Below are 14,951 nucleotides of genomic sequence, written 5' to 3'. Positions count from 1 at the left end.
CCATAATTTAGGAAGTTGATGCTCTGGACAAATTGGTGACCAGAAGCCCACAATTCCAAAAGTGGCTGGCTTTGGTCAATTTCCATTTTTGTTCTTAGGCCTACACATCGTTTCCGCTCCCCTTGCTTGAATCATGACAACGTTTGGCTGTACTCTTTACCTAGGCTCACAGCCTTCTGTCACCTAGCTGTCCAAAGCTGATTTTTCACCTCTGTTGACAGATTCCCTCTGGATCCCTGGTGACAGACTGACCACTCTACCTCTTCAGCTGATGAACAACTTGAACTCAGTCTGTGGTCTGCCCAAACTTTCCATCTTCTTTTCTAGGTACTAGCTCATTACCTTATGGAATTCCTTCAGTGTGCCTTCCTGTACTGCAGAGACAGAAAAGCTAAAAACTGAACTTCCTAGTCTCCCATGCAACCAAGGTTCTGAATATGACTTAGATTCTACATATTAGATGCACTCAAATGAGATCTGAAAGAAGAAGCAAGTCCTTTGAGGCAACAAGGCAATGGAAATGTCAGGTTTTTGTATACCACTTTTCTAGTGTCCATTCTCCAGCTTTCTAGGAGGCATTTGCAGGGGAAACAGTAGCCAGATTCCATCGCTGGCTTATTGAGGGGCCATTCACCGGCAGGCATGGTGGCAATAGTGGAAAGCTGCTCTGAGAAGAAAAGCTAGTAAAAACAAGATAAAAGGGGCCAGCCAGATGCCCAAGGCTGGATATTTCCCTTGCATACTTTTGGCTTCTGTCATCTTATTTGCCTCCTGTGTCCACCAACTGCCCAAATAGCACCACTGATAAGGGTCCCCTCCGCTTTTTCTTTTGTCTCTCAAATCCCTACCCTCCCAGCCATAAAAGGAGGCCGATGCCAAGGTTCCAGCCTCAGCCTTTGGAGGTGACTCTGCTGGGCCAGCACTGGTGTGCAATAAACAGTCTTTTCTGATTTTCTGTGTGTATGTGGCTTGTCTCTTAGTGGGCACTGGTAACAGCTCCATCCCTGGACTGCAATCTCACTGATGCCTTCTGGGATCGTTGATCTAGTGGAGTCTTCAGAACCAGTACAAGTGTACTGGCCATCATCCCTGGATATCAAGGTTAGAATCCCTTCTCCCAGACCTTACAATGGTTTGGAAATCCTAATTCCTTTGACTAAATCACCTATGCTTTTAAATACCTAGAATGGGAGCGCCTGGGTAGTTTAGGCAGTTAAGCGTCAGCCTTTGGCTCAGGTCATGATCTCATGGCTCGTGGGTTCAAGCCTCGTGTCAGGCTCTGTGCTGACAGCTAGCTCAGAGCCTGGAGCCTGTTTCAGATTCTGTATCTCCCTCTCTTTCTGACCCTCCCCTGCTCATGCTGTCTTTCTCTCTCTCTCAGAAATAAATTAAACATTAAAAAATTAAAACAAAAACAACAACAAAATAACTAGAGTGGTTCTGCTTTCCAAATGCAGCTCTGATGGATACATCAACCATTGGTGGGACTCTGTGGGAAGTGAGGGAAGCCAAGAGGTGACAAAGCCAAAGAATTTAGCAGATGAGAAGTAGATCCCAGAAAGGACAGACAAATCAGTAGGGAGCAAAAGTTCCACTGGTCAAATCAGGCAAGGCCCAGAGCCTGAGCCCTCAGAGTCACAGATACAGGGGATGAGTCCTGATCTCAGAAAAACAGCTTTTTTCTTTAGCCTTGTTTTATAGGCATATTTAAACCATGCTGACCCCATAAGTGTTGTTAATAAGACAGGTGAACAAATTATTCCTGGGCCTCTCTGACTGGATTGAGCCAGGTGGATCTGCCTGGGTTTATTTATTCTACCTGTGTTACTCAGGGTTCTCCAGAGAAACAAACTGGTAGGATATATAAAGACATATAGGAAGAACTTTTTCAAGGAAATTAAAGGTTATTAGCATTCCATTGTTGTCTGGCTACATAAATGGAATATATGTCCTTACAAATACACTTTGAAAAATTAAGAGTTAAAAAAAGAGGGGTTTTTTTTTGTTTGTTTTTTGTTTGTTTTTTGATTTCTGTTTTGTTTTGTTTCTGAGGGATTGACCTGAACAATTATGGAAGCCGAGAGAACCCCATGATCTGCAAATTAGAGGCCCAAGAACACTAGCGGTGAAGTTCTATTCCAAACCCAAAGGCATGAGAACCAGGTGTATCCAATGATGTAAGTCTTGGTATGAGTTTGAAGCAGGACAGGAAGGGTCAATGCTGTAAGTGCTGGTCCAAGTCTAAAGACCCAAGAACCAAGAGGACCAACGCCTGAGGGTGCCAGAGGAAGGATGTCTGGACTCTAGCTAAGAGAACGGATTTACCTTTGCTCTGACTTTTTGTTTTCTTCAGACCCCCAGTGGATTCCATAATGTCTACCCTCACTAGTAAAAAGAATCTTCTTTACTCAATCTACCAATTCAAATGCAAATCTCATCTAGAAACACCCTCACAGACACACCCAGAAGTAACTTTTTACCAGCTATCTGGGCTTTCCTTAGATAGCTTTCCTTTACTATCCCAGATAGTCAAGATGACACATAAAATTAACCATCACACCTCCTGTCAATACATGCTCCTGAAATATATTTTTAAGATGACGTTAAACACTATGATGCTTCAGAGAGGAGACAAGTTGGAAAGAACAAGAGTCAAATGCCTTCCTCACCAGCATGGAAAGGGATTTGGAGAACGGTAGCTATTACTTTGAATCAAACTCTTACCTGACTCCCTCAGCATCTGTCTGAGCTTTTAAAGGCTCCTACCCTCTGCTAGGAGCTCCTTTGAGCCCCAGAAAGTGAAGAGGAATTATGAATATTAATGAATACCATAAATTGCCAACTGCTTTAAGTATTGTTGTGTTATCTAATCTATAACAACCTGTAAGCTAGATCTATTAGGTACTGCATTCTAGTATCTACTATGAAGTAGATGGCTCTGATACTATAAGGTAGATACTATTACTATCACCCTCTTAAAGACTGTAACCAAGAGACGTTAAGAAACATGCCCCCAGATCACATGGCTACTAAGAGGCACAGTCTGGATTTGAACCCAAGCTGTTGCAAGCCAAAGACTCCGCCTTATCTTCTTTGATTCTGCCTCCCCATAGGCTCTCCTAGGCCATAGGCCCTGACTATATGGAGCAACTTGCAATAGTCATGGATTTTTTTTTTCAGTTTCTTATTTCCACTATACTCCCTGAGATAAGCACAAAATAAGTTTCCAAATGAAATGTGTACTGTTACATTCCTGACATTTCCTGGAATGGGGCAGTGGCACAAGGATTTTCAAAGACCGTCACCCTACCTGCTCTCCCAGGGCAAGTGCCTCCCCCCTTCTTTGGGGCACCTGAGTGTCAGAGTTGGCCATGGACCAAGAGCTGTGCGGTAGCGTCTAGTCCTGCTCCCTCCATCCAGCGTGGCCACGGGTTCTCCTCGCTGTTGTTCACCAGTGCCTGTCTCCTGGGTCTGTATTAGCATTTGAGGGGAGAAAGCTATTCTGCCAGGGAAGAGTCGGCCCAGATGGAGTTTAAGGAAGACAATGGAACACAAAATAACTCTTAATTGTGTGTGGGAGAGCACATTTGAAGGTAATAGGGAAAATCACAGAATAATGAGAAAAAGTTGTAGATATAATGAAATGTCCCCATTGCTGCTATTTATGTGTATCCCTTGTATGTGTATAAGGCTTGTTTTGCTGTATTCTGTTATTTTCCTGCTGAGGCCACCCTTTCCTCTCCCACGTCAGCAGGGACCTTTTCTCAGAGGGCAAGTCAGTTCTAATTTTCTATTATCTGGCAAGAGGTAGTTTCTAGTTTCTCAGTCTGAAAAATGAAACCGGGAAGGAGAGTCTTGGAGGAAGGGAAAAAGAAAATCCTATCACTTGCTGTTCCCGTACCCTTGGGGCTAGGCCCGGACTCCTAGATGTCTGTCCTAGGATGATGGCCCACTCACAGAGTGAGAATGGTTGAGTCGCAAAAGCCCAGGAAGTAAGCTATCTCTTAGAAACCCAATTATTTGGATTCATGTTCCTTTTTGTATTTATCTGTCTTTTGCCATGTCCTGACCTATAGTAACATTTTGTAATAAAAATATCTAATATTCACTGAGCACTTACTATGTGCCTAGGACTACATTAAATTTTCCTGGAACTATCTGATTCAGAGCTCCCAAAAGTCCCAGGACATAAGTATTATATGCACTGCAATTCCAAAGCCAAAAAAAAAAAAGAAAGAAAGAAAAGAAAAAAGAGAGAGAGAGAGAGACTCAGAGGGGTAAAATGACCAGCTCAGGGTCACACTGGCTGATGGCAAAAACACTCTTAGCCACTTGTCTTATTGCACAAGAGAAACCAACCCCTTCCCTATTGGCCTTGTCTCAGCTCTGTAATGAAATAATTAAGAAATTAGATATCCACATTGACCAGAATGGTACACAGCTGGAAATATATGGAAGGTCTATGTGTAGGTGACAAGCATAAGTAATGTGAAATCCTCAGGAGCCAAGTGAATTCAGGAGACAAGAATTAGAACCTCAAAGATCTTTGCCATTTCCCTCTCTTACCGACCACTGAGAGCCTTAGGTGTTATTAATAGCAAGATGTGATTTTCCTCATATAAAGCATGGTGGCCAAGGTTTATGGCCTGGGGTAGAGAAGAGACTTCCAAAGAAAAGCAATATTTCATCTGGGATTAGCAGCACACCTGGACTTTGTAATCATGTTTGGCACTTTTTATTTGCTGGTATGAAATAAATGAGGGCATACCCAAGTCTTCTTCCTTGACGGGGGAAAAAATAGCATGTATATATCAGAGAGCTTTAAGGCAATGGGGAACTTGACTAACTATAGCTATTATTCACAATACACAGTTACTATGTTACACTGGAAGAAACCAGGCTGCTGAACGGGTTATATTTTCTGAAAGTGAGCCATAAAGAAAGGTCAAGTAAGCATAGACTCAGGTTCAGGTGGCCTTTCACACTAACCATCCAAGAGTTTTACCAGGGACCCAAGGTGATTCATTCATTTATTTATTCACTCTATAATTATTAAGTGAATGTGTTCCCTGAGCCAGGCATTGTGCTAGACATTGGTGTAGAACAGTGAAGGCACCTGGCCTCATGTTACCCAGACATCCTTTGGGGCTCTCCAACTCATACATGCTATTCCCTTCCATTAGGAGATGGGAAAATACCTATGCATGGTATCAACAAAACCAAACCAGCAAATCAGGAGGGCCAAGTATGACTACAAAAGTCAGACCAGTTGCTCACCCAAATGGAGCACCAACTGCCCATAGGAACAGAGTTTGGAGATTCTTTTACTCATCTACCTCTAACTTTCACATGAACTTCATTTACCCACTTGTAGCCACAAGCAGCAAAAAAGAGGAGAAAATGACAATGTACTAGTCTTTCAATTGAGAATCAGGAGCATAAGCAGAAGTTTTTCAAAGTTTGGACACACTGATTAATAGCAAGAGAACGTGCATGCACACGCATACCCCATGCCACGCACACAACCCTTACTGACACTGGACCTCCATCCAGGCTTTGTTCCCGACCCTCAATTCACTCTCATAAATACATTTTTGATTGATTTGCTTTTTGCCATTATCTTTCCTGGACTGTGTTTAGAAGCCTTTCCTTTTTTTAATGTTAACTTTGTGCTCTCCTGTTAGCTTCCTTTCAATTAGCTTATTTGAAGAGTTCTTTGAAGATGAAATGTCCTATGTTAAATGTGAAACATTAACTCTACTTACTCTGTAAACAAATAATGTGAAGGTCATGAAAAGCTAGCATATTAAAACAGAAGCGAACAGAAAAAGGCAATTTCTGAAAGAAGATAAAATTTAGTAACAACAATGCTAATAATACCTGATGGGTTAGGATCTCCTTTTTATTTGCACTCTTGGAAATATTGACTCATTTATCATTGGAAAGTCCCACAAAGCTAAGTTTCTAAGAAGAAATAGCTACCATCTATCTCTGGTACCAAAAAGCAAGAGAATATAAGTGCCTGCCCTAAACTCTCAGGACAGAGGGAACAAGAGAGAAGCTAGCCCATTGGAAATGATTTGCATATTTCCTGGATTGCCTTCCCTCATGTCTACACAGCTTTACAGGAAGGCAAATGAGCAGCTACATAGCAATTGGCTACCAAGCAGAGAAGCAGAAGTTGAGCTTAGTTTGAAAGCTGTGAGTGCCTCTCTCTGCTCTTTTCTCTGCTCATTCTAATCAGTGGAGGTTTAGAAGTATTTTGGAGGCAATTTCCAGATCATCTCATTTGCATTCCAGAAACAGCCTCCATGCAGCACGCACCTGTTTTAACCATGAGATTTCAAGAATAGGAGTACTGGGCAATAATTCGTAAGATCTTTTCTGGACCTCTAATAATCTACTTTTCTAATGAGGAACTCAGAGACACCTCCTGAATGTAGGTGGTGAACCTGAGCTGGGCTGCATAATCCATTAAGAGGCTACTTAAGAGACTGACAACTCAAAGAGGTTGGCACCAAAAGGCTGCTTCCATCTCTGTGGTTCTGGGCATAAGTCCTAAACTCACTTAAATATTGAGATATATAGGAAAGGATAATGAGATTACTCTTCAACCCATGAATTTATACTCCAGTCCAGAAAGAGGTCTAAAGAGCTTTCAAAAGAGATGACTAGCTTGAAGTACCCCAGAGGAATATCTTAGCCCATGATTTTTTTTAAATTTTACTTCCAGTAGAGTCAACATACAGGGTTATGAGTTTCAGGTGTACAGTATAGTGATTCAACATATCCATACATCACCCAGTGCTCATGACCTATTTCACCCATCCCCACACCCACTTCCCCTCTTGTAACCATCAATTTGTTCTCTATAGTTAAGAGTCAGTTTCCTGGTTGGTTGGTTATACTCTCTCTCTCTCTCACACTCTCTTTCTCTCCCTCTCTCTCTCTCCCCACCTTCTTCAAGCCCATCATTTTTTTTTTTTGCCTTAGGGAATTTCCTGTTAGCCAAAGCAGTGTTTAGGGGGCATCAAGTGGCATAGGGAAAGAAATTCCTAACTCATTCTGTCTCTAATCCTCTAAAAATATCTTTAGTCACAAACAATACCTCTTAAACTAAATGTATTAAGCACTTAATTCAGGTTAGAAAGATCAAATATTTTGAAGTTCTCAAATTTGCTCCATATCAGTAAAATTGACATATTTTCATCATGAATTCTAATTGGCTAACTAAAACAAAAAAATCCGTTGTTTGGTTTGCTCTCTACCTGTTGTTTGTTTGTTTCTACCTGTTAATAGAAGATGTGCTAGATTGTTTACCTTTAATTTGAACCTGAATCAGAATCACCTGGAGGGTTTGTTATATTGCAGATTTCTAAGCTCTACTCCTAGAATTTCTGATTCAGTGGATATGAGGCAAGGCCCTAATATGTGCATTTCTAACAAGTTCTCAGGTAAGACTGTCACTGCTCCAGGACCATACTGGACTAGAAGATCTTTAAGTTATATTTCAACTTTTAAGTATCTGGTTTTTATGGTTACCATCTGATGGAGGAAGGGGAAAGCTTCAGTTCAATGTTGAAAACACTTATGAACTCATACCTTTACAGTGACTGGATTTATGACAAAAGAAATACCATGCTGCAGTGGAGGGAAGAGTAGACTTTTCCAAAACTGGTCCTGGGTCAAGTGAATAGCCAAAAAGGAGAAAAAATACACATCTAGATATATACCTCACACCACACACACACACACACACACACACACACACACACACCAATTATGAATGCAGTGTACATCTAAGTGTGAAAAGTAAATTAGAAAACCTTTTAGAGGAAAATATATGATAAAAACATTTGTGGTCTTGAGGTAGGTGAAGATTTTTCAATAAGACATTTAAAAATTAACCACAAGTGAATAAAATAAAATAGAGACGCCTGGGTATCTTAGTTGGTTAAGCATCCGACATCAGCTCACGTCATGATCTCGTGGTTCTCGAGTTCAAGCCCCACATCAGGCTTTGTGCTGACAGTTCAGAGCCTGGAGCCTGCTTGGGATTCTGTGTCTCCCTCTCTCTCTGCCCCTCCTCCACTGTCACTCTGTCTCTCTCTCTCTCTCTCTCTCAAAAATAAACATTAAAAAATAAAATAACAAAAAATTAAAATTAACCACAAAGGGAAAACAAAAACTCAACTATATTAATATTAATCACTTCTGTTTATCACAAGACACCTTTAAAAGAGAATGAAATGGAAACATATAGAGTGAAAAAAGAATATTCACAACACATGTCTGACAAAACATTCATAGAATATGTAAAGTACTCTTACAATCCAATAAGATAGGAAATCCAATAGAAAAATTACCCAAAGCCTTAAAATAACACTTCACAAAGGAGACTACTCAAGTGAGCAAGTGACAAAACATGAAAGTGTATTCAAATTGACTAGTCACCGAAGAAATGCAAATTAAATCTATGTGGTACCACTTAGACACCAATCAAAATTGTTAAAATGAGAAGACCAACAATGCCGACTATAGTCTAGGCTTTGGAACAACCTTAACTCTCTTCCACTGCTAATACACATGTAAATTATTATAACCACTCTGGAAAATGTTTGGCAGTATCTATGAAGGCTGAATATTAGCATATACTATGAAAGAGTAATTTTGCTGTTATGTGCCCAGCAGAAATATGTGTATATGTTCATCAGAGATATCTACAAGAATGGTCATGATGGCATTATTCATATTAGCCAAAAATCAGAAACTAGCCAAATGCCCATCCACAGTAGAATGGATAAATTATAGTACCGTCACACAATGTAGTAGTATTCATCAGCGTGCACATAAAGCACTATGAAAAAAATCTCACATACCTGATGGTGAATACAAATAGACACAAAATAGTATATACTTCATATAAAGTTTGAAAGGAGACATTATTAACCTATGCTATCAGAAGTCACGTTTCTAATTATGAGAAGCATGGGTGGGTTTCTGTGGTCCCAGTAATGTTGTTTCTTGTTTGAGGTGCTGGTTACACAGATATTTTTGTTTTGTGAAAATGCAGTAAGTTATGCACAAATAATATGTGCACTTAGCTATACATTCACATGTAGTTTACAAAAATCATCATAAAATCCATTCCAGTTGCCTTTAGGGTATTCAGTTTGGTTCATGTGTCTGTTTTAGTTCTAATAAATCCCTTCTGCTTCATGTAAAGCCCATTTTTCCTTTTCTTGCTCTTCTGTACAATAGGAACATTAAGTCCCTTCTCAGACTCCTCTTTTTTAACTCAAGAAGTTATTTATTTATCTCCATCTTTTGATTTTTCCTTGTAACATTTTAATTGAAGAACTGTTTGCATCTTCTCTGATAAATTTAGACACCATGTATAAACTGACAATGACCAAATCTGAGTTTTCGTCTTGGACTTCAAATACAAGGATCCCATTTCTTCCAAGTTTGCTTCCTCTCTACTCTTACTCATCTTAGTAAATGGCAGCACCTTATTCAGTTGCTCAAGCTGCTCATCCTTGACCTTACTCTCATGTCCATTCTACATATAAATCTATCAGGTCCTATGCATTCTCTAACCAACATTTCCTGGTAGGAGTACTGCATCTTCATGCATTTTACCATCATCCCTTACCTAGAAAATGGTTTTAGCCTTTGAGCTGGTGCCTATGGTCTAGTCTTAGCCCCAACAGAAATTCAGACTGTACCGTTCTCTTGCTTGGAACCCTCCAATGGCTTAGCATAATTATTAAGGACACAATCTGAACGTCTCATCCTGGCCTTCAAGGATCTTTTTGTTAACCTCCTTATCTCATTTCACTTTACCTCTGCTCATGTGCTCTTCTTGGATGCCTTCCATTCTTAGGACCTTGATACATTTCATCTATGTAGAATGTTCTCCCAAATCCTTGTCTGGCTAGTCTTCCTCATTATCCAGGTCTCTATTAACTTAAAGATGATTTTCTGGCCACTGAATTTGTCATTGTTCCTGGACTTCAATTACTCTCTCTCTCTCATTGTCCTGCTTACATTTTCCTCATAGTACTTTTTATGATGCCAAATTTTCTTGCTTTGTTTCAGCACCTTGCACATATTAAGCACTCAATAAATATGTGTTGCATGAATTAATGAACTGTAGACCTCAATAAGATATAGAGCACTATTCTACCTAACCTCTGGCTTTTATGGAGAAATACATGGACTCTGTTTCTCATTACTTTGGCCAAAAAAAGTGTCCCTAAATGTCTACATGCTAAGCAAACATCGTCCTACAGTTGACCAATGTTCAATGGCTGCATCTCTGGACTATCACGCTGCGACACAAGTGGTAATAGGTTTGAGCTCACAGAAAGGAGGGCAAAAGTAGGAGCAAGAAGTAAGAAACGAAACTAAGGAGGGAGTTTGGGTAGCTGTGATCCAGGAATATGTGAGAGGTCCTCACGTACATGAGAAGCGCTTTGATGTTAGGCCACCATTTGATAGTGTCAGAGAACTTTTAATATCTTTAAAAGTTAACATCTTTTCTGTTCAGGACAGGAAACATTCTCCAAACATGGGGGCTTGGTAGAGAACAAATGGATAGATTAGGAAGCAAAGGGTAAATAGGAGGGATCTTGCCTACAAAGGTAAGGTCTGATCCCCAAATGATGACCACGTATTAGAGAGTAAACAAACACTAGCAAACATGTTTCATTGACAGAAAGGAACCTTCAAAATGATTAATTAAACCTACTAAGTATTTTATAGCTAGAGTTTTTGGTCCAGCCTATTTACTCTTCCTTTTTTTTTTTTTTTAACTTGAACAGCAGGAGGGCTTCTAAAGTAGGGCAAAAAGAAAAAAGGAAAAAGGGATGACTTAACACACCACATCCGGTTTTCATGGTCTCATTAGGCAAAATCCCGCGGTCTTGGTTGCCATCCCCTTACACCAGGCAGCAGGCCTCAACACTGCAGATGCTGTTCTGCAGCTTCCCCATCCCACTGCGGCGGGGCCTGACAGGCTGCCCAGAGCAAAGTGTAGCACACAGCCATCCACACCCCAGAGCAAGTGACGCAAATAAACCTTAGGCCATTGTGATATTATTGGGACATAAACCAACAAATATAACATTCATCCCCTTCTGGAACTGTAAGTGTGGCCTAATTAAGCAGGCACAACAGCTCAGCAGATGCAGCCAGACAGCAAATGCAGGGCTGCCGGCCTCACTCCTCACTTCCAGGTTACGACCATGCTACCTGAATTACATAAACTCATCTGTAACTCAGCGTTCCCTAAAAACTTGGGCTTTTGCCTCTTTTGCTTATCTAGCCTCTAAAAGATTTATGTAAAAGGGATATAGAGTCTCCGAGGACATTCCAGCCAAGGAAGGAATTCTGACCAAAGGCTTAACCACGCCTGGGGTCACAGAAGGTAAATCCCAGAAATCCACGAAGAGGTAGCAGATTCAGCCTGTCATCCCAGACAGTCACAAGCCAGGAACCAAGGTCAAACTTACAACCTTGGCACAGAAAATTTAAATGAAGGCTGGGGACAACATAGCATAATCCGCATCCTCTTTCCTCAGCTGAGTTAGAGTTTGCCTGGAAATAAATGAACCTATAGTGAAATTAGAGTATATGTGTTTGATTTTCAACAAATATAAAGATAGTAACTCAGTATAAAATTGCAATTAGAAATTCTCCAACTGGTTTGTTTGAAATGCCCTATAAGCGGGATAAGATCACATGTTCCCCCTTCAACAGACTCCCACTCCCAACTATTTCTCTGAAGTGGAACAAAGCAGAGTAGAAGGAACCAGGAAATAGGATCATGAGTGAAGGAGGCAGGGTAACAGGAAACATGTATCAATAAGTATGGCAGTTTAAAAAAATGGTCTCAAATGTTTTTGTCCTCCTCCCAGTAAGAGACAGAGTACAGTAAGAGGTGGACACCTGGGTATCTCAGTCAGCTGAGTGGATGACACGTGGGTTCGACTCAGGCCATGATCCCAGAGTCAAGGGATCGAGTCCGTGTTGGGTTCCACGCTGAGAATGGAACCTGCTTAAGATTCTCTTTTTCTCCCTTGTCCCTCTTCCTCTCCCTATATCTCTAAAATAAAAACAAATAGATAAAAATAAAATAAAGAGATGGAGTATATATTCCCTCTTCTTGAATCAGGTGGTGTGACTGCTTTAACCAACAGAGCACATACGCTAGAAGGGACACTATGTGACCTGCAAGGCTAGATTAGAAAAGACCATTCAGCTTCTACCTGGTTCTCTTGGAATATGTGCACTGGTACAGTGGCTGCCCGGTAAGAAGGCAGACTTCCCTGAGATGACCACAAACGAGAGACCACACCTAGGAGCTTAGGTCAGCAGGCCTCGCCGAACTCCCAGCCAACAAGCCAGCATCCATGGCCCTCTGTGTGCGCAAGCCATCTAGAACATCCAGCCCAGCTGAGGCTTCAGACCGTGTACCCTAGGCCGCGACCAACTCTAACCTCAAGCCAAAATCATCTCTAACTCCTGACCCACAAAATCATGAGCAAAATAAAATAGTTGTTTGAAGTACCTACTTTGGGGATAAAAAATAGTAGCTGACACAGGGAGGTTTAAATTGTTTAAGGGAAAAACACTGTTGTCTTGATGATAGGAGACCTGTCCATTAACTCTCATCACAGAGCATGCTAACACAGGTATCTCTTGGAGCAAAGCCACACACAGCCTCTGAACAAAGACTCAGGCTGGAAGGTCAGAGCAATGACTTCCAGGCAGCACTGTCTTCTCTACTTTGAGCAGAGCTCTATCTCTGTGTACCTTCCACCCATCTGTCCTAGTTCCACCTTGTGATGCCACAATAAGTCTTCTCCCTTCTGTATGACATCAGAAAAGATTATGCAAATACAACAGGTCAATCGAGAAGGAAAAACCTCCTTTGTTCACAGGTCCTTTGAATCATTAAGACGTTAAAGAAGTGCGCTCTCTCTCTCTCTCTCTCTCTCTCTCTCTCTCTCTCTCTCTCGATCTCCCGATCTCCCTGGGGGTCATAACATTTACAAATTCTTTGCATATGTACTTCTATGCAGAAATGTAGGAAATGACTGCATGTGAAAAACTTTTTATTACAGATTTTTCCCCCTTAAATGTGTTTTAAATACTCAGATACAAAAATCAAGAAGAAAGTTGCATACCAAAAAATGCATCTGGGTTGAATTATTAAATGCAGACAGCTCAATCTGTTCTTTTTTTTTTTTTTTTTACATGTTTTATTTGTTTTGAGACAGTAAGCACAGCCAAGGGAGAGGGAAAGAGGGAGAGAGAGAATCCCTAGCCTTAGGCAGGGCTGGATCTCAGTAACCCCTGAGATCAAGACTGGAGCCAAAATCAAGAGTCAGATGCTTAATTGACTGAGCCTCTCAAGTGGCCCTCAATTTGCTTATTAAAAAAAATTTTCAAGAAAAATACAGTTAAGTATTTATATTTTACAAATAAAGGAAGGTCTTTCTCAGCATAACTTCAAAGATATGAAGAAAAATGGATAGAATTAATTATACACAAGCTGAGAACTTTTACATAATAAAAATATGCACAAATAAAAAGCTAATGACAAACTAGAAAAGAATTATTTCTGGCATGGAATAAAACAAAAGATTAAGAATCTTAATATATATTTTTAATTTCAGTTAATAAGAAAATGAGCATTTCAATGGGAAAAAAATTGTACAAACAAAAAAGAAAGATAACAATTCACTATAGAGAAAGTACACACAGCCTGGGGCGCCTGGGTGGTTCCATAGGGTCAGCATCTGACGTGATTACAGCTTAGGCAGTGATCTCACACTTTTTTCTTTTTTTTCTAATTTTTAAAAAATGTTTTATTTATTTCTGAGAGAGAGAGAGAGAGAGAGCGAGCAGGGAAGGGTCAGAGAAAGGGAGATACAGAATCTGAAACAGCATCCAGGCTCTAAGCTAGCTGTCGGCACATAGCCCGAGGCAGGGCCTGAACCCATGAACCCTGAGATCATGACCTGAGCCAAAGTAGGACGCTTAACTGACTGAGCCACCCAGGCACCCCTGATCTCATGCTTTTTGAGATCGACCCCGGCATCAGGCTCTGTGCTGACGTCACCGAGCCTTCCTGGGATCCTCTCTCTCCCTAGCTCTCTGCCCCTCACCAGCTCATGTACTCTCTTAATCTCAATCTCTATCAAGATAAATAAATAAACATTAAAAAGAAAAAAAGTACACAAGGCCTATAAATATATGAAAAAAATTTTTACCTTTCTTTCATGACCACTGAAATTAAATAACCCATGTCATTGTTTTACTTCTTTAGGAAATTTTTTTTTAATTGCCAATAACCATGGCCAACAAAGGTGTAGGAAAGGTAGCCTATACACTGCTTATTAGCTATTTACTGGCCCAATCTTTCTATAGAATGCTTTAGTAATATAAATCAATAATCTTTAAAACCAGCTTCCTCTACAAGTCAGCAGTTCATGTATTCCCTTTAAATGTGGGGACAATCAGTAAACTTGCCAAGCTTTAGATATAATGTTCATCAGAACATCAACTATTACCGGGGAAAATATTAACTCAACAAATTTTAATAGTAAAGTGATTGAATAAAACAGAATATCCATGCAATAGAGTCCCATCCTGTGGTAGAAAATATTAGCAATAAGAAAATACATACAGATATTAATTTATATAAGCAGGTTATAAAATATATAGATAGATTTTATATGCACATTAGAAATATTTAAAGTATATATGTTATGAAAATGTAAAATATTTTATCATATATAAATTAAAATATATGAAAATTTTAACTATATTAAAATAAATATGTTAAATAAATATTAAGTAAAATAGGTAAATATATTTTATATAATTATAATAAATATATAGGTTATAATTATATCTCAATTTTGTTTTGTTTTTAATAG

The sequence above is a fragment of the Crocuta crocuta genome, unplaced genomic scaffold (genome assembly GCF_008692635.1).
Source record: "Crocuta crocuta isolate KB4526 unplaced genomic scaffold, BGI_CrCroc_1.0 scaffold175, whole genome shotgun sequence".
Classification (NCBI taxonomy): Eukaryota; Metazoa; Chordata; class Mammalia; order Carnivora; family Hyaenidae; genus Crocuta; species Crocuta crocuta.
The sequence above is the reverse complement of the archived record's forward strand: the minus strand, read 5'-3'. Positions refer to the sequence as shown.